The sequence below is a fragment of the Trichosurus vulpecula genome, chromosome 3, assembly GCF_011100635.1.
Source record: "Trichosurus vulpecula isolate mTriVul1 chromosome 3, mTriVul1.pri, whole genome shotgun sequence".
NCBI lineage: Eukaryota > Metazoa > Chordata > Mammalia > Diprotodontia > Phalangeridae > Trichosurus > Trichosurus vulpecula.
In genome coordinates, this window is record NC_050575.1 from 269,534,921 (window position 1) to 269,562,239 (window position 27,319).

Below are 27,319 nucleotides of genomic sequence, written 5' to 3' on the forward strand. Positions count from 1 at the left end.
TGAAAAAATAGAAGAAAATGTGAAATATCTAATTTGAAGAACAACTGACCTAAAAAAATATATCCAGTAGAAACAATCTAAAAATTATGGGCCTACCAGAATGCCATGATGAAGAAAAGAGCCTGGACAGTATCTTCCAAGAAATCATCAAGGACAACTGACCGAGGTCCTAGAACCACAGGGTAAAATAGTCATCAAAAGAAGCCACTGATCACCCCTGAAAGAGATCCCAAACTGAAAACTCCAAGAAATATTATAGCCCAGTTACAGAATTATCAGGTCAAGGAGAAAATACTGCGAGAAGTCAGAAAGAAACAATTCAAATACTATAGAACTACAGTCAGGATCAGGCAGGATCTTTCAGCTTCTACATTAAATAACAGGAGAAATTGGAATATGATGTTCCAAAAGGCAAAGAAGCTTGGACTACAACTAAGGATCAAGTACCCAGAAAAAGTGAGCATAATTTTTTCAGGCAAGGAGATGGAAATTGAATGAAATAAGAGAATTCCAGATCTTCCTGATGAAAAGGCCAGAACTGAATGGAAAAATTTGATCTTCAAATACAAAACTCAAGAGAGACACAAAAGGGTAAATGGGGGAAAAACCTTGTTAAGCAATAAAGACAAACTGTTTATATCCATGTATAGGTTTTATATATATATATATATTTGTCAGTCTTGAGAATAGTACAGTTATTGTGACAATTGAAAGGGATATACATAGACTGTGGATGTCAGTATGAAATAACTGATATAATGATAAAAAACATAATTAAGGGATGTAAAGGGATGGATCTGGGAGAAGAGGTAAGGAGGTAGTAGAAAAGGGTAAATTACATCACACGAAAATCCACAAAAACATAGTTTAGTAGAGGGAAAGATGGAAGGGAGAAGAGCTATATTTGAGCTTTACGCTCATCAGATTTGGTTCAAGAAGGGAATAACATACTCTGAGAAGTATAGAAATCAAACTTGTCCTACAGGCAGTAGGAGGGGAAAGGGAAAAGAAGTGGGGGGTGGTCAGAAGGGAGGGAAGAAGTAGCAAGGGGAAAAGGGTAAGATAAGAGAGGGGAATCAATAGAGAGGGTAAAGTGAGGAAGGTGGCAGTCAAAAGCAAAACTCTGTTGAGGAGTGGAAGGGAGAGGGGAAAAATAAAGGAATAAACAGGGGGGAGAAATAAGATGGAGAAAAAGACACAGATAGTAACCATAACTGTGAATGTGAATGGGATGATCTCTCCCATAAAACGGAGGTGGACAGCAGATTGCATTAAAAACCATAATCCTACAATATGTTGTTTACAAGAAACATATTTGAAACAGGGGAATACACACAGGGTAAAGGTAAAAGGCTCAATTAGAATATATTGCGCTTCAGCTAAAGTAAAAATAGCAGGGGTTGCAATCCTAATTCCAGACAAAACAAAAGCAAAGACAGATCAAATTAAAAGACATGGGACACTATATCCTGCTAAAAGGCACCATAGACAATGAAGCAATGTCATTACTTAATATATATGCACTAAGTGGTACAGCATGCAAATTCTTAGAGAGAAATTAAGGGAATTACAGGAAGAAATAGACAGCAAAACTATACCAGTGTGGGACCTCAACCCCTCCCTCTCTGAGCCTGATAAATATAACCTCAAAATAAACAAGAAATAAGTTAAGGATGTGAATAGAATTTTAGAAAAGGCAGATATGGTAGACCTTGGGAGAAAACTAAATAGGGATTAAAAAGGAATATACTTTTTTTCTCAGCGGTACATGGCACATACTCAAAAATTGACCATGCACTAGGGCATAAAAACTTCACAATCCAGGGCAGAAAGGCAGAAATAGTCAGTGCATCCTTTGCAGATCATAATGCAAAAAAAATTATTTGTATATTCAAGCCTTCAAGTGCCTGACTAGAAGAGGACCTGGAAAGATAAACTAAAAATTAATTGGAGAATAAATAATCTAATCCTAAAGAATGAGTTGGTCAAAGAACAAATCATAGAAGCAATTAATAACTTCATTCAATAAAATGACAATAATGAGACAACATACCAAAATTTATGGGATGCAGCAAAAGCTGTTATTAGGGGAAATTTTATATCTCATAATTCTTAAATGAATAAAATAGATAAAAAGGAGATCAATGAATTGGGCATGCAACTGAAAAAATCTAGAAAAAAAAACAAATTGAAAATAACCAATTAAATACCTAATTAGAAATACTGAAAACCAAAGGAGAGATTAATAGAATTGAAAACAAGAAAAGTATTGAACTGATCAACAAAACTAAGAGCTGGTTTATGAAAAAACCAGTAAAACTGATAAACTTTTGGTCAATTTGATTTAAAAAAAGAAAGAAGAAAGCCAAATTACCATTATCAAAAATGAAAAGGGCAAATTCACCTCCAATGAAGAGGAAATTAAAACAATCATTAGGAATTATTTTGTCCAATCGTATGCCCATAAATTTGAAAACCTTAAGGAATTGTATGAATATTTACAAAAATATAAATTGCTCAGGTTAACAGAAGAGGAAGTAAAATACCTAAATAACATCATCTCAGAAAACAAAATTGAGCAAGCCATCAATGAACTCCCTAGGAAAAAATCTCCAGTGCCAGATGGTTTTACATGTGAATTCTATCAAACATTTAAAGAATAATTAATTCCCATACTTTATAGACTATTTGGGAAAATAGGTGAAGAAACAGTCCTACCAAATCCTACCACAATAAAGTACTAATACCCAAACCAGGAAGAGTCAAAATAGGGAAAGTAAACCATAGACCAATTGCCCTAATGAATATTGATGTAAAATTTTTAAATAAAATATTACCAAAAAGATTGCAGCAATGTATTACAAGAATAACACACTATGGCCAGGTAAGATTTATTACAGGAATGAAAGGCTGGTTCAATATTAGGGAAATTGTCAGCCTAATTAATCATATCAACAACAAAACTAGCAGAAACCATATAACTATCTCAATAGATGCAGAAAAAGCTTCTGACAAAAATAACATCCATTCCTATTAAAAACAATAGAAAGCATAGGAATACATGGAGTCTTCCTTAAAATTATAGGTATCATCTACCTAAAACTATCAGCAAGCATTATATGTGACGGGGATAAGCTAGATTCATTCCCAATAAGATCGGGGATGAATCAACGATGTCCATTATCACCCCTACTATTCAATTTGGTACTAGAAATCTAGCTATAGAAATAAGAGAAGAAAAAAGAAATTGAAAGAATTAGAATAGGCAAAGAAGAAACTAAGTTATCACTCTTTGCAGATGATATGATGATTCACTTGGAGTCCTAGAGAATCAAGTAAAACACTACTTTAAATAATAAACAACTTTAGCAAAGATGCAGGATACAAAATAAACCCACATATATCCTCAGCATTCCTCTGTATTACTAACAAAGCCTGACAGCAAGAAATAGAAAGAGAAATTCCATTTAAAGTTACTGTAGACACTATAAAATATTTGGGAGTCTACCTGCCAAGACAAACCCAGAGCCTGTATGACCACAATTATGAAACACTTTTTACACAAATAAAGTCAGATCCAAATAAATGGAAAAACATCAGGTGCTCACGGTTAGCTGAGCTAATATAATAAAAATGGCAATTTTACCTAAGTTAATTTACTTAGTGCCATACCAATTGAACTACCAAAAATTATTTTACAGAACTGGATAAAATAATAACAAAATTCATCTGGAAGAACAAAATGTCCAGAATATAAAGGGAATTAATGAAAAGAAAGGCTAGGAAAGGTGGCCTAGCCATACCAGATATTAAACTGTACTATAAAGCAGCAGTCATCAAAACTTTTTGGTACTGGCTAAGAAGAAGAGTGGTGGATCAGTGGAATAGGATAGGTACACAAGATGGAGAAGTAGTCAACGACTATAGGAATCTACTCTTTGATAAACCCAAAGAGGCCAGCTTCTAGGCTAAGAATTAACTATTTCACAGCAACTCCTGAGAAAATTGGAAAATTGTATGGGAGAAACTGGGCATACACCAATATCTTACACTGTATACCAAAATAAAGTCAAAACGGGTTCATGATTTAGGAATAAAGGCTGATACTATAAGCAGTTTGGGAGAGCAAGGAATAGTTTATCTGTCAGATTTATGGGAGAGGGAAAAATTCATGACCCAACAAGAGATAGAGAGCATTACAAAATGCAAAATGGATCATTTTGATTATGTTAAATTGAGAAGTTTTTGTATAAAAAAGCCAATGGAACAAAGATTAGGTGGCAAGCAGAAAATTTGGAGAAAATCTTTATAACTAATGTCTCGGATAAAGACCTCATATCTAAAATGTACAGGGAACTGAGCCAAATTTATAGGAATACAAGTCATTCCCCAATTGAGAAATGATCAAAGGATACGAACAGGCAGTTTTCAGAGGAAGAAATTAAAGATATCTACACGCGTCTGAAAAAAATGCTCTAAAACACTATTGATCAGAGAAATGCAAATCAAAATAACTCTTAGGTACCACATCTCTCCTGTCAGATTCGCTAACATGACAAAGCAGGAAAATGATAACAATGCGGGAGAATATGTGGGAAAATTGGAACATTGTTACATTGTTGGTGGAGTTGTAAACAGATCCGGCCCTTTGGAGAGCAATTTGAAACTATGCCCAAAGGGCTATAAAAATGTGCATACCCTTTGACCCAGCAATACCACTTCTAGGGCTGTATCCTAAGGAGATCACACAAGGAGGAAAGGGTCCTGTATGTACAAAAATATTTGTAGCAGCTCTTTTTGTGGTAGCAAAGAATTGGAAATCAAGGGGATGCCCATCAATTGGGGTATGGCTAAACAAGTTGTGGTACATGAATGTAATGGAATACTATTGTGCTATAAGAAATGGGAAAGATACGGACTTCTTAACAGCCTGGAAAGACCTACATGATATGATGCTGAGTGAGGCGAACAGAACCAGGAGAACATTGTACACAACCACAGACATATTGCTTCTGTGATGACTAACTTTGATAGATTTGGCTCTTCTCAGCAATATAAGGTTCAAAGATGGCCCCAAAGGTCTCATGATGGAAAGAAATATCTACATCCAGATAAAGAACTATGGAGTCTGAATGTGGATTGAAGGAAGCTATCTGATCTCTCTTTTTTCTATAACTTTTTTGTTTTGTTTTGTTTCTTCTTTCTCATGATTCACTCCATTGATCTTTATGACTTGACTATTGTGTAAATGTGTTTAATGAGAAGGTATATGTAGAACATATACCAGATTCCATGCTGTCTTGGAGGGAGGGGGAGAAAATTTGGAACTTAAAAACCTGTGGAACTGAGTTTTGTAAACCAAAAAGTAAAAAATCTTAAAAAAAAAGATCATTAAAATTTAAGATTATATAAAAAAAAGAAATTATCAAGGAAAACTTCCCTGATATTCTAGAACCAGAGGGGAAAACAGAATCACTAATAACCTCCTGAAAGAGATCACAAAAGGAAAACTCCTAGGAATATTGTAGCCAAATTCCAGGGTTCTCAGGTCAAGGAGAAAATATTGCAAGCAGCCAGAAAGAAACAATTCAAGTATTGTAGAAACACAATCAGGATAACACGAGTTTTAGCAGCTTCTACATTAAGGGATAGGGGGCTTGGAATATGATATTTCAGAGGTCAAAGGATCTAGGATTAAAAACAAGAATCACCTACCCAGGAAAACTGAGTATAATCCTTCAGGGGAAAAATTGGATATTCAATGAAATAGAGGACTTTCAAGCACTTTTGATGAAAAGACCAGAGCTGAATAGAAAACTTGTCTTTCAATTACAAGAGTCAAGAGAAGCATGAAAAAGTAAACAGGAAAGAGAAATCATAAGGTACTTATTAAAGTTGAACTGTTTGCAGGAAAGATGATATTTGTAACTCATGAGACCTTTCTCAGTATTAGGGTAGTTAGAGAAATAGACAGACAGACAGATAGATAAATAGATAGATAGATAGATAGATAGATAGATTGATAGAAAGCACAGCATGAGTTAAATATGAAGGGATGATATCTAAAAAATAAAATTAAGGGGTGAGAGAGGAATGTACTGGGAAAAGGAGAAAGGGAGAGGCAGAAAGGGGTAAATTATCTCACATAAAAGAGGAAAGAGAAAACTGGGGGGGCAGAGCCAAGATGGTGGCTGGTAAGCAGGGACTACTGTGAGCTCCGTAATGAGTCCCTCCAAAAACCTATAAAAAAATGGCTCTGAACCAATTCTAGAATGGCAGAACCCACAGAACAGCAGAGGGAAGCAGGGCTCCAGCCCAGGACAGCCTGGATGGTCTCTGGGTGAGGTCCATCCCACACGGAGCTGGGAGCTGGGAACGGAGTGGAGCAGAGCCCAGCCTGAGCGGCGTGGAACAACCAAACTTGGAGTTGGGCGGATGGGGCCCCTAGCACCCTGATTATGTGAGCTGCAGCAGTTACCAGACTCCTCAACCCACAAACACCAAAGACTGCAGAGAAGGTTAGTAGGAAAAGCTGCGGGAGTGGAAGGAGTTCGCGGTTCGGCTTCCAGCCCCGGGGGCAGCAGAGGTGGGGCACCTACAGTTGCTGCTGCTTCCGGCCCCAGGCCCACTTGGTGGGAGGAATTAAATGACGGATCAGAGCAGGAATGCACAGCCTGCTAAAGATCTAAGCCTAGCCCAGTTCTTGGGGAAGGAGGAGTGCTGGTGTGGCAGAGCTGGCACCTCCCCCCCAAACATGGAACATAGAACTCATTAGTCTACAAGCAGTCATACCCCGCTGAAAAACTCAAGGGTCAAGTTAGTTGGTTGGGAATATGGCCAGGCAGCGAAAGCACACCCAGATTCAGTCTCAGATTTTGGATTCTTTCTTAGGTGACAAAGAAGACCAAAACATACAGCCTAAAGAAGTCAACAAAGTCATAGAGCCTACAACAAAAGCCTCCAAGAAAAACATGAACTGGTCCCAGGCCATGGAAGAGCTCAAAAAGGATTTGGAAAAGCAAGTTAGAGAAATAGAGGAAAAATTGGGAAGAGAAATGAGAAGGATGCGAGAAAACCATGAAAAACAAGTCAATGACTTGCTAAAGGAAACCCCCCAAAATACTGAAAAATACACTGAAGAAAACAACACCTTAAAAAAAAAGACTAGCTCAAATGGCAAAAGAGCTCCAAAAAGCCAATGAGGAGAAGAATGCCTTGAAAGGCAGAATTAGCTAAATGGAAAAGGAGGTCCAAAAGACCGCTGAAGAAAATACTACTTTAAAAATTAGATTGGAGCAAGTGGAAGCTAGTGACTTTATGAGAAATCAGGATATTATAAAACAGAACCAAAGGAATGAAAAAATGGAAGACAATGTGAAATATCTCCTTGGCAAAACCACTGACCTGGAAAATAGATCCAGGAGAGATAATTTAAAAATTATTGGACTACCTGAAAGCCATGATCAAAAAAAGAGCCTAGATACCATCTTTCAAGAAATTATCAAGGAGAACTGTGCTGATATTCTAGAGCCGCAGGGCAAAATAGAAATTGAAAGAATCCATCGATCGCCTCCTCAAATAGATCCCAAAAAGAAATCTCCTAGGAGTATTGTTGCCAAATTCCAGAGCTCCCAGATCAAGGAGAAAATACTGCAAGCAGCCAGAAAGAAACAATTTAAGTATTGTGGAAACCCAATCAGAATAACCCAACACCTGGCAGCTTCTATATTAAGAGATTGAAGGGCTTGGAATGCGATATTCCGGAGGTCAATGGAGCTAGGATTAAAACCTCCAATCACCTACCCAGCAAAACTGAGTATCATGCTCCAAGGCAAAATATGGATTTTCAATAAAATAGAGGACTTTCAAGCTTTCTCAGTGAAAAGACCAGAACTGAATAGAAAATTTGACTTTCAAACACAAGAATCAAGAGAAGCATGAAAAGGTAATCAAGAAACAGAAATTGCAAGGGACGTACTAAAGTTGAACTGTTTTGTTTACATTCCTACATGGAAAGATGACGTGTATGATTCCTGAGACCTCAGTATTAGGGTAGTTGAAGGGAATATGCATATATATATATATATATATATATATATGTTTATGTATATATATAGGTGAATGTGTATGTATGCATATATCTATGTGTATGTGTATGTATGTATATATGTGTGTATATGTATGTGTATATATATATATATATATATATATATATATGTATGTAAAAGAGAGAGAGCAGACACAGGGTGAGTTGAAGATGAAGGGAAGATATCTAAAAGAAATAAAATGAAATTAGGGGATGAGAGAGCAACATACTGAGAGAGGGAGATAGGGAGAAATAGAATGGGATGGATTATCTCGCATAAAGGTGGCAAGAGGAAGCATTTCTGTGGGAGGAGGGGAGAGGGCAGGTGAGGGGGGAATGAGTGAACCTTACTTTCATCAGATTTGGCCTGAGGAGGGAATACCATACATACTCTGTTGGGTATCTTACCCCACAGGAAAGAAGAGGGAGGAAGATAAAATAAATAAATAAATAAATGAAAGGGGGGGGGATGATGGAGGGGAGGGCAGATGGGGGTGGAGGTAATCAAAACAAACACTTTGGAAAGGGGATAGGGTCAAGGGAGAAAATTCAATAAAGTGGGATGGGTTGGGAAGGAGCAAAATGAAGTTAGTCTTTCACAACATGAGTATTGTGGAAGGGTTATACATAATGATACACATGTGGCCTAGGTTGAATTGCTCGACTTCTTAGGGAGGGTGGGTGGGAAGGGAAGATGGGAGAGAATTTGGAACTCAAAGTTTTAAAAACAGATGTTCAAAAACAAAAAAAAAAGGTTTTGCATGCAACTAAAAAATAATATACACAGGCAATGGGGCGTAGAAATTTATCTTGCCTTACAAGAAAGGAAGGGAAAAGGGGATGAGAGGGGAGGGGGGTGATAGAGGGGAGGGCTGACTGGGGAACAGGGCAACCAGAATATATGCCATCTTGGAGTGCAGGGGGAAGGTAGAAATGGGGAGAAAATTTGTAATTCAAACTGTTGTGAAAATCAATGCTGAAAACTAAATATGTTAAATAAATAAATTTATATTAAAAAGAAAGAGGAAAGAAAAATCTTTTACAATGGAGGGGAAGAGGGGCGAGGTGAGAGGGAGTGAGTGAACCTTACTCTCATCAGATTTGGCTTAAGGAGGGAATAACATAGACACTAAATTGGGTTCTGAAAACCTATGTTACCCCTCAGGAAAGTAGGGGGGAAGAGGATAAGGGGGGATGATGATAGAATGGAGGGAAAATGGGAGGAGGGGGTAATCAGAAGCAAATACTTTTGAGGAGGGACAGGGTCAAATAAGAAAATAGAATAAATGGGGGACAGGATAGGATGGAGAGAAATACAGTTAGCCTTTCACAATATGACTATCATGGAAGTGTTTTGCATGACTATACATGTATAACCTCTAGTTATTTGCTTGCTTTCACAATGAGGGTGGATGGGTAAGGAGGAAGGGAGAAAATGTGGAACTCAAAGTTTTAAAAATGAATGTTAAAAATTGTTTTTACATGCAACTGAGAAATAAGGTATACAGGCAATTGGGTATAGAAATCTATCTTTCCCTACAGGAAAACAGAAGGGAAGGGGATAAGAGAAGGGAGGGGGATGATAGAAGGAAGAGCAGATTGGGGGAACGGGTATTCAGAATGCATGCCAAGTTGGGTGGGAGAAATTGGGAACTCAAAATCTTGTGGAAGAGAATGTTGAAAACTAAAAATAAATTAATTAGTGGAAAAAAGAATAGTTGGAATAATTCATAGATCCACTAACCTAGATTTTCTTCTAAAAAACATGTACAAAAGATGTAAGCAAAAGCAGGTTACAAGATGAATACAAAAGGATATAACCATGTAAGGGAAGCTTTGGTAGTGCTAAAACTCAAAATGACAAGATTTTTTTGTTAGTTTGTTTTTACTTATAGGGAAAACAGTAATTTTGTATTCTAGAGTTTGCATGAGGGATTGTGCAAAGGTCACCAGTTTTACAAACTCTATCCAGTTGTTTTTAGTCTTGCTGCCAAGCTGACTTGCAAGACAACAACGATACACTGTGGGAGTGGAAAAGAATCTCCTTATTCCAGTTCCACCCATTTCCCTGACAATTTTTCTAAGTGAAGTCCTCAGGATGATTTGAAAGGACTCAGGATAGTGACTCAGCAGGGTATTAGAATAGTCAAAAGAAATTTTGTTCAGTAATTCCAGATCCATATCACCATCTGCTCCTTGGACAATTCACTGTGGGTGTCCAACTGGCAACTCAAACTTAACAAAGGAGACAAAATAGAACTCATTAGCTTTGCTCCCAGTATCATCCCAATTTTCCTTTATCTTATGAGACAGCCATCAGCCTTCTAGTCAGATGGATTCACAACCTTGTATCCATCCTCAACTCTTCCAGTTTTACCTCATATTATTATTGTTCACATACCACACCGAAGCCAAACTGGTCTATTTGCTGTATGTCCTCTATGTTCCAGAAACCAGAGGAAGCCACTGAAGTGTTTTTGATCAGGGAGTGATGGCATAATGATGTTCAATCTCTTATCTCTGTGCTTTTGTACAGTCTATCACCCCTTCCCAATGGTCTGAAAGACATTCTCTCCTTATCTTCTTCTCCTAGAATTCCTATCCTTTTCACATTTAATTTTAATTTTTTTCTCAATTACACTAAACAAAAATTTTTCTTTTGCAATTTTAAGTTCCATATTCTCTCTTTCCCTCCCTCCTCTATCCTCTCCTTGGGAATGCAAGCAATTTGATACAGATTATACTTGTGCAGTCATGCGAATCATTTCCATATTAGCTGTGTTGCAAAAGAAAATATGGGTTAAAAAAAAGAGTAATGAAGAAAGTTTTAAAAATATGCTTCTATCTGCATTCAGACTCCATCAGTTCTTTCTATGGAAGTAGATAGCAGTTTTCAGCATAGGTCCTTTGTATTTGTCTTGGATAATTGTATTGCTGAGAATAGCTAAGTCATTTACAATTGATCATCATATAATACTGCTGTTACTGTGTACAGTGTTCTCCTGATTCAATCCCTACTTTTCTTCAGAGCTCATCTCAAATGACACCTTTTCGGGAGGCCTATCCAGATTTTCCTAACGATCACTGTACCACTCCTGAAATTACTTTGTACATATTTCGTCTTTCTTATCTGTGTACACATTGCTCTCCTCCAATACAATGTAAGCTTCATGAGAGCCCACCTGTTTCTTTTTTGTTTTTGTACCTTCAATGATTAGCATAGTGCATGGTCTATGGTAGGCACATATATTAATATTGTTCAATTGTTGAATGAATGGATAAGAATTTAGGCTAAGAGAATACAAGTAGTAGCAGGAGAAAAGGAATTCAAAGGACATACTGAAAATGCCTGAAGGCTTCCTTCCTCTAGTTAGATAGATGGGAAATATCTGGCTGGGATCTAAAAGGAGTTATAGATAGCTCATTGCCAGAAGTCTGAGCATCGTAAGTATGAATCACCCAAGCCACATACCTTTTTGACCAATACATGTTCACTACATGTTTGCCCCTCCAGGCATATTCCCAGGACATGAATGTTCTCTGCATTCCATATTCTCTAAAGGTGTTGTAACCTGTAGCAGAGTGCACTCTCATGTTCATGATGAACATTCCTTCTGCCAGGTGGCACAATGGATACCAATGGATATCAATCTGGATCCAACAGATCTGAGGTCAGAAAGACCTGAGTTCAAATCTAGTCTAAGATACTTACTAGCCGTGTCTCCCTGGGAAAGTCAATCAACTTCATCCTTCCTCAGTTTACTCATCTGTAAAATGGGGGAAATAATCACACCTACCTTCAAGGGTTGTTGTGAGTAAAAAATGAACTTTCAAACATCATAGAAATATTATTATTATTATTTTTTGATTATGATGTTGGTTTTTTGTTTTTGTCCTTTTACTTTAAACTAACGTGTCCTCTGTTAGTTAACATTACCTTTCTTCAGTTATAACTTCCAAAATAAATCAAAAAAAAGCCAAACAGAAGTGAGAGAGAGAGCACGAAGAATGGTATCTGTAAACCAGAAGACAATAAGCTTCATTTGGATTCTAGGCAAATTTCTAAAATGAATTATTAAATACATATTTAGTAAGTATTTATAACAGGAAGTGGAGATTATAAAAAGCCAATCTAGTTTCATCAACAGCAGATAATGCCAGACTAAGTTCTATTCTTATTTTGACAGGTTTGCCAGATTGGTAGACCAGAGGAATACTGTAAATATAGATCCCCTAGAGTTCATAAAAGTACTTTATAAAATAATTTTTCATGCTATTCTTGTGGAAAAGATGAAGAGATATGGGTTAACTCATAGTAGAATTAAATGGATTATAGAATGATTGAGTGTCTCAAAGAGTAATTAGTAATGGTTCAATATCAACTCATAAGAGATGCTGTGGTGGATAGAGAAATAGGCCCCAGAACCAGAAATTTGTTGTTGCTGTTGTTGTTCAGTTGTTTATTTTGAAGATAGCATGTTTTTACATTTTATTGTTGAGTCATTTTAATCATCAGACTCTTCATGAACCATTTGGGGTTTTCTTGGCAAAGATACTGGAGTGTTTTGTCATTTCCTTCTCCAACTCATTTTACAAATGAGGAAAGTGAGGCAAACAGGGTTAAGTGACTTGACCAGGGTCATACAGCTAGTAAGTGTCTGAGGCCAGATTTGAACTCAGGGACATGAATTTTCCTGACTCCAGGCCTGGCACTCTAACCACTTTGCCACCAAGCTGCCCCAGAATCAGGAGTACCCAAGTTCAAATTAGCTGCAGACATTTTGTAGGAATATGACCCTGGGCAAGTCATTAACCTCTCTTTGACTCATTTTTCTCAAATGTAAAATAAGGATAATAACAGCACTTACCTCACAGATTTGTTGGGAAGATCACATGAGATAATATTTGAAAAGTGTTTAGCACAGTGCCTGGCACAGAGTATGCCCTATATAAATGTTTATACCTTCCTTCCAGTTAATGCCTCAGGGATCTTTGCTTAACCCTATGCTGCTTGCCATTTTCATCAGATAAAGGCATGGATGATGTGTTTATCAAATTTGCAAATGACACAAAACTGGCAGACATTGCTAACACACCAGAGGACAAAAATAAGAATCCAAAAAAATTCTTGACCAGCTTCAAAGCTGGGACAAATCAGAGATGAAATTTAACAACGATAAATGTAAAACATTGCACTTAGATTCAAAAAATCAGCTTCAGATGTAGAAGGGGAGATGGATGGCTAAAAAACAGTTCATTTGGACAATACCTGTGAGTTTGAGAGGACAGCTAAGTGCAATCTAAGTTAGTATTGTGATATAATAACCAAGGACACTAATGTATATACATTATAACAGAACCTTTAAAAAAAGAGTTCCATTCTTTCAAAATGACTCCTTGAGAACAGAAACAGTTTTATTTTTGTCATTATATCCCCAATGCCAAGAATAATGTTTAGCACATTGTCGATCAATTAAAGGAAATATTTTAAGAGTCATAACTTAAGAGGCATAATGCTCAAGACTACTGAAGTGAGAAATGTTTTTGCTTTGAACTAGTCTGATGCAATATATATCACATGCATAGATATTATATAGTAGATAAATACATGTATGTATACATATACTCGTGTGTACATGCACAGATATATACACGTGTGTATATACACGTGTATGTACATACATATACATGTATACATACACATACTATGTAAGCATACATACATACATACATACGTACACACACATCAGTTCTAGGCATATTTCAGAGAGGACTTTGACAAGTTGGAAAAGTATACTGAATGAGGCAACCAAATCCTCAAATTCATGTCATATGAAAATTAGTTGAAGTAAAAGTGGACATTTACCCTGGAGAAATGAAAGCTTTGGGTGAATGTAACAGCTGTGTTCAAGTATTAGAAGGGCCATCAAGAAGAGGGCTTGCACTCGTTCCTCTTGTCACCAGAGGGGCCAATTTAGGAATAGTATGTAAAAGTTGCAAAGAGCAAAATCTAGGTTCAATGCAAGGGGAAAAATGTTCTAATAATCAGAGCAATCCAAAAAGTAGACCAGCCCAGTGTTTAATGCAGCACCTGGCACATAGTAAGAGCTTAATAAATCTTTGTTTACTTGGTCTGCCTTGGGATATAATGGGTAGTCCTTTACTGAAGGTCTTCAAAAACTGATGACTTGTTGAGACTATTGTAGATGGGGTTTTTGTCTGGTTGCAAGTTAGACTATAGCCTTTCAGGGCCCTCCTTCCCTGAGATTTCTCTGCAATTTTCTGCAATTATACTCATTCCAATCCATATAAATGATAAACAATTAGTCTAAGTGGTATAGTCAAGTCAACAAGCACCTACCATGTGCCAGGCACTATGCTTAGTGCTGGGGGGGTACAAAAAAGAAAGAAAAACCATTCTACTCTCCAGGAATTCACATTCTAATGAAGGAGGTAGCATGCAAACAACTATACACAAACAAGATATTCTCAGAGGGAAGGCACTCAGATTAAGGAATGAAGCTTATCCATGGACCTACTAGATAAAGACTCTTTGAAGAGATAAAATTAGATTCATAGCATCTAATTACAGGTATGCCTGTTGAAATCTGAACTAGCTCTTTCACTAAGATATCTGCCTTAAAGCCGCTGTAGAGTGAAATAAATTATACAGTAATAGAAGAGGAGTAGAATATTATGTGAATGAAGGGTGGTAGAATAATTAGTAGGCAATTTTTCATAGGTTCTTAGCGTCTAGAGCTGGAAGGGACCAGAGATGCAGGGGTGAGCTGGTAAATGTTTAACAGACAGCTTTCTGGGGAACACATGCATAAATGTTTATGAGCAACACACTTGTATGTTTACTATCATTTTCTCCATCACTTTTTCAAGTCTAGGCAATCAATACAACAATAACCTAGCCCTAATTTGTAACCTTTGATGATTTCCAATGTGTAATGATCGCACAAAAAGTTTAACAGTCAGCTCTCCAGAGGCTGCCCCCAGCATCTCCCCTTAGAAGTCATCTGGTCCAATCCACTTATCTATTTACAGATGAAGAGCTATGAGAACCAAAGACATTAAGAGACTTGCTGAAAGTAACATAGTAATATGAATGAAATAGGATAAAAATGAAAGGATAGATGCTCAGCTGAGGCAGAAGAAAATTCCATTATAATAGCACCATTTAGAGATCAGATTCTATTCTTTCTTTGGGGGTGGGGGGAATCAGGGTTAAGTGACTTGCCCAGGGTCACATGGCTAGTAAGTGTCTGAGGCCAGATGTGAACTCAGGTCCTCCTGACTACAGGGCCATGCTCTATATATTGCACCACCTAGATGCCCCAAGTTCTATTCTTTCAAAATGTTAGAAAGAAACTTGACACTGAAATTCAGGTATCAAGGGCAATTTATTATTATTGAGGAATTCAAAGGAATTGGTAAACATTCCTGGCCAGGAGCAGCCTCCACCCTTCTTTAGAAAGGGGGAGTTGAGAGTACAAGAATGAGACCAACTTTATTCTGTTACACTGACATAGATTGATGCACCATCAGCTCAGTACCTCCCTTCAGAGAACGGATTGGTCAGCTCCCTTCTAGGTCACAATCTTCTCTATATGCCCCCAACATGCAACTCCTTGTCATGTTCCCCCCTCTTCAACATATGTCCCATGTTCAAAAATGGTGGAAAACTCCTCCCTGTGGGTGTGTGATGTAATATTCAATTAGCCAATTAAGCATTTGACCCAGTTTTCTCTTCAACCCTGACTGTTATCTGGCCAGTTTAGACCAGTTTTGCCTATATCCTGAAACTGTGGTTTCTGCAAAACCATAAACTCTATTCCTGTTGGCTGAGGACTCTCATCCTGGTTAATTTTTACTCCTTTGTTCAATCTGACACTTAATTAATTATTCTGTGGAACTCAATTAACTCTCCTGTGGAAACCTAACTTTCCCTAACTTTTACCCATCTCTCACAAAAATAAGCTCCTTGAGAGTAAAGACTATTTCATTTTGTCATTACATCCTCAATGCCTAGAATAATGCGAGGCACATAGTAGGTGCTTAACAAACATTTGATTGATTAAAAGGAAATATTTTAATTAAGTCATAAACCATTTACCTGATATTCATATTTGAATTCTCAGACTTATTTCCAAAGTCCTTAATGGGATGTGTTATATGACATGCTATCTTCATACAGAATATTTATCAAAATTTAAGTTAGCATGATTTCTTTAAAAGGAAGATTTCTCTGTGGAATACCCTTATTGCAGCATTATTCCACTCAAATGGAAATAATACAGGCAATTTATCTGTTAGAGGATATAGTTTAATGACTGAACTCAAATCTTTGGAGGGCATAATAAAACACTGGAAAACATTTTAAGATGATCAGAATCACTAAAGAAGTGGTTTTATAATAGGCGTCTTTACTGAGAACCTGTCTAGGTAGAAGAGAAAAGTATTTGAGAATCTTGAAAATTGACTGACCTTATAATAAACATATGGGAACAGACTTTTCATGGTTTCCTACCTTCTTAATTGTCTTCCAATTGCAGAATTTTCTTTTAAATTCAAGGGTGTTCCAGTCATTAAATTAGTTCTGTTCCAATGTCCAGGTTGGGTTCTTGCTTGATGGCAACCATGGTACTAATATAATTTTTAACATAATGGTAATAACAGAGAGGTCAGTAATAGCTATCCAACCATACATATTTAATTTATTCTGTTTTTTTCAGAATACTACATTAAAAGGAGGTCCAAGCACAAGAAGGTATTTTTTTCTTACCTTCAAGGAGCTTAAAATAAAATTGGGAATTCAGAAAACAACCTCATGAATCCACTGATAGAACATAAGCAATGAGGAATCTGTGACTTGGCCAGGTGCTAGGCATTGATTCGGTAACCTATTTCACAGAATCATGATATTTGGAACTGGAAGGAACCTCAGAAGGCATCATATTCCAGCTCCCTCCGCCTACTATGTTACATATAAGCATACTAAATCCCATTAAAAGTAATTGGCTAGTAAATAGTAGAGCTGAAATTTGAACACAGGACTTCAGATTCCAGATTTATCTCAGCCCCATGTTGTCTCTATGAGGTACGTTCTACTTTCTGCTTTCTGTGCCTCACTCTTACTAATATATCCTTTCCATTCTATTCTTGGCTCTATTCCCTAGTGGTTTCTAAAAGAATGCACACTTGGTTCCTTGCCACAAAGAGTACATGGATTATTTTGAGTGACAACTGCCCAGATCCTTAAAGTGATGATTGGCCAATATGGTAATTTTTGTTGCAATATAATAGGGGGCACAGTATCATAGGATCATGGACCTAGAGCTGGAAGGAACCTTCAAGGTCAACGAGTCTAAACCACTAATATTTTAGGTGAGGAACCTGAGGCCAATAGAGGTTAAATGACATGGTCAGTGTCACATGGGTAACAAGTGGCAGAGCCAGAATTCAAACTCGGGTCATAAGAGAATGACAGGATCACATGTGACTGTGATTCCAAATTCAGCATTCTTTCTGATGTGCCATCCTTCCTCTCCAACCATATGCATATAACCGCAAGCCTTCAAGATGCCTTTAAGAATCCATCTGATCATAGCATTTAGCTCTTTGGGAGAACTGAGAATTTGTTTAAATCCTATCATTTTATTGTAGTCCTATCCACAAGCTTCTATGGACAGTGTGAGAATGCTCCCTAGAGGAGGGAAGCATTTGTCAGGGATGTATGGGACCTAGGTGCAGCAGGGATGCGATCAGGAAGGAGTCCGGGATCACCAGGAAAACAGTGGGCAGAAATTGTTCAAGAGAGATTAGATGTCTACTTCAGACAGAACAGAGAACTGAACCTCAGGAAAGAAACAAACAACCTATAGGAGACTTGCTGCCCAGGTAAGAAGCAGAGGGGCAATTTTCTGGTCCCCTCTTCTGTCCTTTCCATCTGGAGATACTCCCTCCACCCAGGCCTTGCTACTGTTGGATGGATCTTTTCTTATGCAGTAGTATATTTTGCTAATTGACTCATTTATATAGAGTTCATTTTCCATTTTTTAAATATTATTTTAATCATCCCCCTTACTGTGCTGGGGGTCAGGGTGGTGAAACAGTTTTGGGGAGGTTTTATATTTCACAAAATATATGAGCTTGGACCTCACTCCCAGTTTGGTGGCCAATGAAATCACCAGGAAGTGTGTCTTAGGAGGGGTATTATCCTATATATTTCATAGCTAATCACTCAAAAGACAGAAATAGAAGGGAACCTAAGACCAAAAGCCTATCTTTCATTTCTATTGGTTGGGGTCGCCTGTTTGGCTCCCAGAAAAGGGTATGCTGCTAAATATTGAATTAACATTTTCTCTATCACTTTCTTATGTCTAGAAAAGGAACAAAACAATAAATCAAGTCCAGATTTGTAGCATTTGCTGACTTCCGAGGTATAAATGCTCACACTGAAAATTTAATAGTGGGCTCTGTCTGAGCTGGCTCCAGCAACTCCTGCTCCTCCACCTAGGTGGTTCCCTTCTGCTTGATCAGAGAGAGACAGAGAGAGGGAGAGAGAGAGAATGAGAGGGTGGGAGGAGAGAGGGAGAGAAAGAGGAATTGAGGGAACAATAATTAAGGGAGGATAATAGAGAAGAATGACCTGTTCTCCCCAACCTAAGGGACTCAGTAGTCTGGAGGTCTTTGAACATGCCTTTTACTATTTGGGAGGGCTGGGGCTGAGAAGGGTACAAAAATCTAGCTGCTAGAGCCACACGTAGAGGCTACATTACAAATGAGAAAACTGAGACCAAGAGTTGAGTAAATGAACTATCCAAGGTCACATGCACCCAATCATGCCAAATCCATTGCTTCTTCTACTAAAACAAAGTCTTTTTAAATACTGCAGATACCAGGTAAGCCAGACAGGTAGACCATCAGCAAATGCTCTGTCTTTTCTTAAATCTTTCCAAAGAAGAAAATTCATAGGCTTTAGAGCTCAGAGGTCATCAAGCCCAGCTCCTCACTTTACAAAGGAGGGAGATGAGACCCAGAGAAATAAAGTGATTTGTTCAAAGCCACAAAGCTATCAAGACTCCACTTTGTATCTTCAGCTCTGCTTAAGTTCACCTCTAAGGAACGAGATGCTCCTGAGCTGGGGAGCTTCTACTTTCCAGTTTCCTTTTTTGTGTTGTTTTTCCAAATCAGATTATAAGCTCCTTAAGGGCATCCCCCAGTTTGTATCCCCAGTGCCTAGCACAGTGTCTGGCACATAGTGGGCACTTAACAGATGTTTACTGAATTGAAGTAGAAGATCTGGTATGGGAACCCATGGTTTCTAGTTCCAAAACCAGTAAACCACATTACCTCTCACTTAGAGCCTTGCAATGGAAGGAAGGAAGATTTTTGTTTCATTTTGTTTCCCTTGCAGTCAGCCTCCAGTTTCCCTGGGGAGGAAATACCATGTGGCAGTTTCTCCCCCTCTTTGAATATGCACAGAATGGACACCTCTGGAATTTTTGCAACTCAACATAATTGAACTAAAGGACTGGCATATGTGGTGATGGGGATCAAATGCAGCTTTTCTTCACAGCCCAGAAGAAACTGTGATTTTGGGTGGATCTCTGTGACATGTTTATAATGAAACAATGGGCTTTGAGGATTTTAAAAGCACGCAGGCAATGTTGAAATTCAGAGAATTGAAGATTCGCAACTTTAGTGGTGTTTTTAACCAGTGCTTAAACTAGGCAGGATCTCAGTAGGGGATCACATTTTTCACAGCTAGGACTGTTTTTAGTGGTCACAGAGAGAAAAGTCTGAAAGTAGACTTGTTCAGTTTTACTCCAGAAAGTGAAACTAGGTCTATTCTGTGAAAGTTAAATAGAGGTTGATTTCAAACTCGATAAAAAATAAAACTTGATATAATGGATGGAGCTGTTCAATAATGGAATGGGCTACCTGGTAAGGTAATGAGCCCCTCATCTAGAAGAATTCAACTCAAGTTGGATAATTACCCAATTCTAGCATCACATGGAAGGATGGACTCCTAAACTCTCTTCTAACGTGATTTTGAATCTTCGGCTCACGATAGGGATCATGTATATTTTTTTCCTACTTTTCCTACCCCTCCCCCCCTCAAAATCCTTGCTTTAAAGTAAGGTTCTCACTCAGTTGAAGCTTATTACTTTTCAAGCTGCTCCCTTACTCAAAAACCTTCATGGGCTCCCTATTATCTGCAGTACAAAATACAAGATTCTTCAGCTTGAGATTTAAGTCCAATCACAGCTTGGCTCCAGATTATCTCCCAAGACCAGAAAATTTTTTTTTAAAAAAACCCACAACAACAACAACAATAAATAAAACCTGAAAGGCAAAATAAAGCAGTAAGGTTAAGAATCCAAAGAATAGGCCGAGACAGACCCTTTTTGGCAGCCAGGAAAAGGAATTCTAGCCATCTTGAGGCAATATTCATGGAATACCAGTGACAAGGAATAATTGATATTGGGACCAATCACAGAGTGTGACCTGCACAGTGTCAGAAGGTACTTGATGCACCTGGGGAATCAGGCAATCAACCAACCAACCAAATCATTTACTAAGTACAAACTATGTGCTAGGGAAGGGGTGGGGAAACTGAAGCCTTGAGGCCACAAGTGGCCTTCTATTTCCTCAAGTGTGGCCCTTTGACTGAATCCAAACTCCACAGAACAAATCCTTTAGTTGAGCTTACATTCTGTTAAGGGAAACAATATATACATACATAAGTCTCCTTATTGGTACAAATAATGAATCTGTACTGCATTCTATATTTGGTTTAAAACCAGTTACCATATTTTACATAGTTATTAACTTCAAATAGTGCAAATTCCGATACATGGGACCAACCACTTCATAGGATTCAGGGTTTGCACTAATTAGGACCTAGTTGTATACAAACATAATTCCAAATAAATATAAGAAGGAAGGCATTGGAATCTGGAGGAGGAGGATGCATCAGAACAGGCTTCCTATAGAGAATAGTGTTTGAACTATGTCTTGAAGGAAACATGAGATCCTAAGAGACAGAGGGGAGGAAGGAGTAGGTTCCAGGCTTTGTGGGAAGGCCAGTGCAAAGGCAGAGATGAGAGAGATGGGGTTGTTTGTGTGAGGAACAAAGGGAAAGTCAATTTAGCTAGACTGTAGAAAATTGAAAGGCAAGTAAGATATAAATAGACTAGAATGGTAGTTTGGGGCCAGGCTGTAAAGAGCTTTAAATGTCAAAAAGAGGCGTTTATATTTATCCTACAGGCAATAAAGAATCACTAGGATTTATTAAGTAGGGGAGTGACATAGTCAGATCTGTGCTTTTGGAAAATCACTTTGGCAGCTGTTGAGAGGATGGATTGGGGTGGCTAGTCCTTGAAGCAGGGAAAGGTCATTGCTACAGTCCAGGTGAGAGATGATGAGGGCCAAAATCCAGCATGATTCCCATGTGAGTAGAGAGGAAGGGGTAGGATGTAAAATATGTTGTGGAAATAGAAATAGCAATATTTGAGACAGCTAGGTGGTGAAGGGGGGAGAGTGTGTTGGATTTGGAGTGAGTAAGACCTGAGTTAAAATCCTGCCTCAGACACTTATTAGCTATGTAACCCTGGGAATGTAATCTAGCCTCTCTCAGGCTCAGTTTCCTTTTCTTTCTTTCTTTTTCATAATAATTTGTCTTTTTATTGAGTACCTTAACAAATTATGCCTTAACAGCAAATTTCTGAAGGGGGTACAGGCTCTCCTTCCTCTGCTGTTTTTTGGTCTTCAGGCTTTCCTCATGCTTATTAAGCCTGCGGCGCATGGCACAGGTCTTCTTGGGCCTAAGGTCCAGAGGCTTGTATTTCTTGCCCTTATAGAATTTCCTGAGGTTCTCTTTCTGTGTCTGGTTGATGACAGTAAGGACTCGGGAAATAGATTTTCAGACAACTCGGATCTTAGATAACTTGGATGCAGCTCCTCCAGTGACCTTGGCCACTCTCAACTGGGAAATTTCCACCTTTAAATCATTCAACTGTTTCAGTAGCTCCTCCTACTTCCTACGAAAATCCCTGGCCTTGATTTTTGCCATGATCATGGGTCACACACACCGCCACTGGCTCTAAAGGGAAAGAGCTCAGTTTCCTTTTCTAAAAATGAGGATGCTGGGCTGGAAAGCAGTGAGCTCCCCACTGAGTCCCTCCAAAAACCTATAAAAAATGGCTCTGAACCAATTCTAGAACTGCAGAACCCACAAAACAGCAGAGGGAAGCAGGGCTCCAGCCCAGGACAGCCTGGATGGTCTCTGGGTGAGGTCTATCCTGCACAGAGCTGGGAGCAGGGCGGAGTGGAGCAGAGCCCAGTGTGAGCTGCTCGGAACAACCAGATCAGAAGCCGGGTGGAGCGGGCCCTAGCGCCCTGAATCAGTGAGCTGCAGCAGTTACCAGACTTCTCAACCCACAAACACCAAAGACAGTGGAGAAGGTTAGTGGGAAAAGCTGCAGCAGTGGAAGGAGTTCACAGTTTGGCCACTGCCCCCAGGGCAGCAGAGGTGGGGCAGCTACAGCTGCTGTTACTTCTGGCCCCAGGCCCACCTGGTGGGAGGGATTAAGTGGCAGATCAGAGCAGCAGTGAAGAGCCTGCTGAAGATCTAAGCCCAATCTGGGTTGGGGGTTCTTGGGGAAGGAGTGGTGGTGTGGCAGAGCTGGCCCATCCCCCCCAAATGTGGAACATAGAACTCTTAAGTCTACAAGAAGTCATACCCCGCTGAAAAACTCAAGGGTCAAGTTAGCTGGTTGGGAATATGGCCAGGCAGCGAAAACACACCCAGATTCAGTCTCAGATTTTGGATTCTTTCTTAGGTGACAAAGAAGACCAAAACATACAGCCTAAAGAAGTCAACAAAGTCTTAGAGCCTACAACAAAAGCCTCCAAGAAAAGCAAGAACTGGTCCCAGGCCATGGAAGAGCTCAAAAAGGATTTGGAAAATCAAGTTAGAGAAGTAGAGGAAAAATTGGGAAGAGAAATGAGAAGGATGTGAGAAAACCATGAAAAACAAGTCAATGACTTGCTAAAGGAGACCCAAAAAAATACTGAAAAATACACTGAAGAAAACAACACCTTAAAAAATAGACTAACTCAAATGGCAAAAGAGCTTCAAAAAGCCAATGAGGAGAAGAATGCCTTGAAAGGCAGAATTAGCCAAATGGAAAAGGAGGTCCAACGGACCACTAAAGAAAACACTACCTTAAAAAGTAGATTGGAGCAAGTGGAAGCTAGTCACTTTATGAGAAATCAAGATATTATAAAACAGAACCAAAGGAATGAAAAAATGGAAGACAATATGAAAGATCTCATTGGAAAAACCACTGACCTGGAAAATAGATCCAGGAGAGATAATTTAAAAATTATTGGACTACCTGAAAGCCATGATCAAAAAAAGAGCCTAGTTATCATCTTTCAAGAAATTATCAAGGAGAACTGTCCACAAGGAGAAAGCCACAGGGCAAAGTAGAAATTGAAAGAATCCATCGATCGCCTCCTCAAATAGATCCCAAAAAGAAATCTCCTAGGAATATTGTTGCCAAATTCCAGAGCTCCCAGATCAAGGAGAAAATACTGCAGGCAGCCAGAAAGAAACAATTTGAGTATTGTGGAAACATAATCAGAATACCCAAGATCTGGCAGCTTCTACATTAAGAGATCGAAGGGCTTGGAATACGATATTCTGGAGGTCAATGGAGCCAGGATTAAAACCAAGAATCACCTACCCAGCAAAACTGAGTATCATGCTCCAAGGCAAAATATGGATTTTCAATTAAATAGAGGACTTTCAAGCTTTCTCAGTGAAAAGACCAGAGCTGAATAGAAAATTTGACTTTCAAACATAAGAATCAAGAGAAGCATGAAAAGGTAAACAAGAAAGAGAAATCATAAGGGACTTAATAAAGTTGAACTGTTTTGTTTACATTCCTACATGGAAAGATGATGTGTATGATTCATGAGACCTCAATATCATAGTAGCTGAAAGGAATATGCATATATATATATGTTTATGTGTATACATATATATATATATAGGTGAATGTGCATGTATGTGTATATGTACGTATATATATATATATATATACATAGAGAGAGAGAGAGAGAGAGAGAGAGAGAGGGAGAGAGAGCAGACACAGGGCTAATTGAAGATGAAGGGAAGATATCTAAAAGAAATAAAATCAAAATCAAATTAAGGGATGAGAGAGGAATATATTGAGAGAGGGAGATAGGGAGAGATAGAATGGGGTGGATTATCTCGCATAAAGGTGGCAAGAGGAAGCAGTTCTGTGGGAGGAGGGGAGAGGGCAGGTGAGGGGGGAATGAGTGAATCTTGCTCTCATCAAATTTGCCCTGAGGAGGGAATACCATACATACTCAATTGGGTATCTTACCCCACAGGAAAGAAGGAAGAAGATAAAAAAAAAGGGGGGGAGGATGGAGGGGAGTGCAGATGGGGGTGGAGGTAATCAAAAACAAACACTTTGGAAAGGGGACAGGGTCAAGGGAGAAAATTCAATAAAAGGGGATGGGTTGGGAAGGAGCAAAATATAGTTAGTCTTTCACAACATGAGTATTGTGGAAGGGTTATACATAATGATTCACATGTGGCCTAGGTTGAATTGCTCGACTTCTTAGGGAGGGTGGGTGGGAAGGGAAGAGGGGAGAGAATTTGGAACTCAAAGTTTTAAAAACAGATGTTCAAAAACAAAAAAAAAGTTTTTGCATGCAACTAGAAAATAAGATACACAGGCAATGGGGCATAGAAATTTATCTTGCCCTACAAGAAATGAAGGGAAAAGGGGATGGGAGGGGAGTGGGGTGACAGAAGGGAGGACTGACTGGGGAACAAGGCAACCAGAATATATGTCATCTTGGAGTGGGGGGGGAGGGTAGAAATGGGGAGAAAATTCATAATTCACACTCTTGTGAAAATCAATGCTGAAAACTAAATATGTTAAATAAATAAATTTAAAAAAAAACAAAAAAATAAAATAAAAATGAGGATGCTAATGGTGTATACTAAACAGGGTTGTTACAGGGATCTACTTAGGTAAAGCATTTTGCAAACCTTAAACCGTTATATAAATGCTAGCTATTATCAGTATTTGGCAACTGAATGGATACATAGGTTGGGCAAAAGTGAGGAGTCAAGGATAGTTCAGAGCTGGATGCACAGTTGAGAACCGGAGGAATTGGAAAGATGAATGAAGCATATATCCTGACACCTCTAATCAATATATCAATAAATAGTTGTTTCTATTATGTGCAACACGTTGTGTAAAACCCTTAAGGACAATTTGTTTACCTTTCCAAAGTAAGACCAGAGGATGAGAGAAAATAAGTATTATCTTCCATCAACTTCATATTCTTGGAGTATAAGCCCTGTTAACTTCCCCACATATATTTTAATTTAAGGAAACAAAAGTGCTTTGTCCCTCAGATGTGTTCTAAAACTTATTCAAGGTCAGACATGCCACAGAAACTGATGGGAGATCTGGATTTATATCAGCTTTGGGGGCACAGAGTATGCTAAGAATGGAAACTTTATGTCTAAGGGTCTATTACAAGACTCCATACTTATCCTCAATTTAATGGATTTCTTGTAGCTTATGTTCACTGCTTCCTTACCTTTCCTTTGGTTTCGATGACAGCTATTTTTCGACTCTAAAAGCACTTAATCTCTTAACTGAATTTGATGGACACTATTTCAAATATTCATCATTTTCCAGAAATGTCTAGGTTTCACTTCTGCATCCAAAAATATATCAGTAAGGAAGAAGGAATCGAATATCAGACAAGGACAGAAGGTCAATGTGGTCCCATTCAGAGGCCACTGGATTGGGACTCAAAGCTAGAGGAAATGTCACATTATATCCATGGAACCCAAACCTGGAAAAAAATTCTGTTCACACTGGACCTAAGAAGCAGCCTCCAACCCATCAGTGATGGCTCATTCCACTTTTGAATAGTTCTAATTGTTAGGAAATTTTTTCCTTATATCAAAGTTGAAATCTGCCTCTCTGTGGAAGATTTGGTTTCAAACCCTGGCCATATCATAGTCATGTAGCCTTGATCAGAATAAATTTGCCACTATCACCCCTCTCTGCTACCTCATTCTCACCATTGTGGGATTTTGCTGTATTTGTTATCACTGTTGTTGTTTTTTTCCCTGAGGATCTCATGAATGTGTGTGTGTGTGTGTGTGTGTGTGTGTGCGTGTGTGTGTGTGGTCTGTGCATGTGCTATGTGGAGGGAACCAATGCTTACCAACCTACCACTCATTCGTGATTTTGCTCACCTCCCTGCCCAAGATATTTCAGTGGGTCCCTATCGCCTTTAAGATAAGGTACACACTCTTCCATTTGACATTTAAATTCTTTCACAATTTAGTTCCAGCTAATCTTTCCAGATATTTAATATTATCTCCCCACTCGTATATACTCTACAATATAACCAAATTGTCTTAGTTTCTATTTGTCATATACACCATGTCATGTCCAACCACCATGTGTTTGCACAGCCTGTTTCCCCTCCAATCACTGGAATGGTTTCCATCCTCATCTGTACCTCTTAAAATGGCTACAGTGCTACTTCCTACACAAGGCCTTTGATGACCTTTCCATTTGGTAGTGCCCCCTCCTATCACTTTGTCTATAAAATGCTATATCCCATCCTCCCCCACCCACCCCACACACACACCATAAACACACAGTATAACATAAGCTCTTTGAGGGCCCAGACTCTTCCATTTTTGTGTATCCTCATTGCTTCCCTAGCAAAAGGCCCCCTCCACATAGTAGGCATTTAAATGAATTGAATCGAGATATGAAACATTATCTTCAGGTTACTTTTCTCTGCTACAGAAAAAGTAGAGGAGATATTTCAAGCCTGCAAAAAGAAACCAGAGCCACTACCTTCGCCGTCTAGGGGATAGTCATAACCTAAATATGGATGAGGCCCGGAAGCCATATTCCGACGTAGCGGCTTTGTCTTCCACCACACTTACAATGTACAGCTAGTATAACTAATTTTGGGGCAGCGTGTCTTCCTCCTTTGCCTCTCCTTTCATGGCATCCTACAGCTAATAAAACTGTCAATTTTCTTTTACTTCAATGAAAGGTCACACACGACAACAACTGCTCTGTCTTCTAACAGCGAAGGCCTTTATTAATATTTTAAATGTACACAGTGATA

At 38.6% G+C, this 27,319-nt stretch overlaps 1 pseudogene; it reads right to left on the reverse strand.

Moving 5' to 3' along the window:
* Nucleotides 1-21,803: 21,803 nt before the first annotated feature.
* Nucleotides 21,804-22,172, reverse strand: LOC118844546 (annotated as a pseudogene).
* Between the last annotated feature and the right edge of the window lie 5,147 nt (nucleotides 22,173-27,319).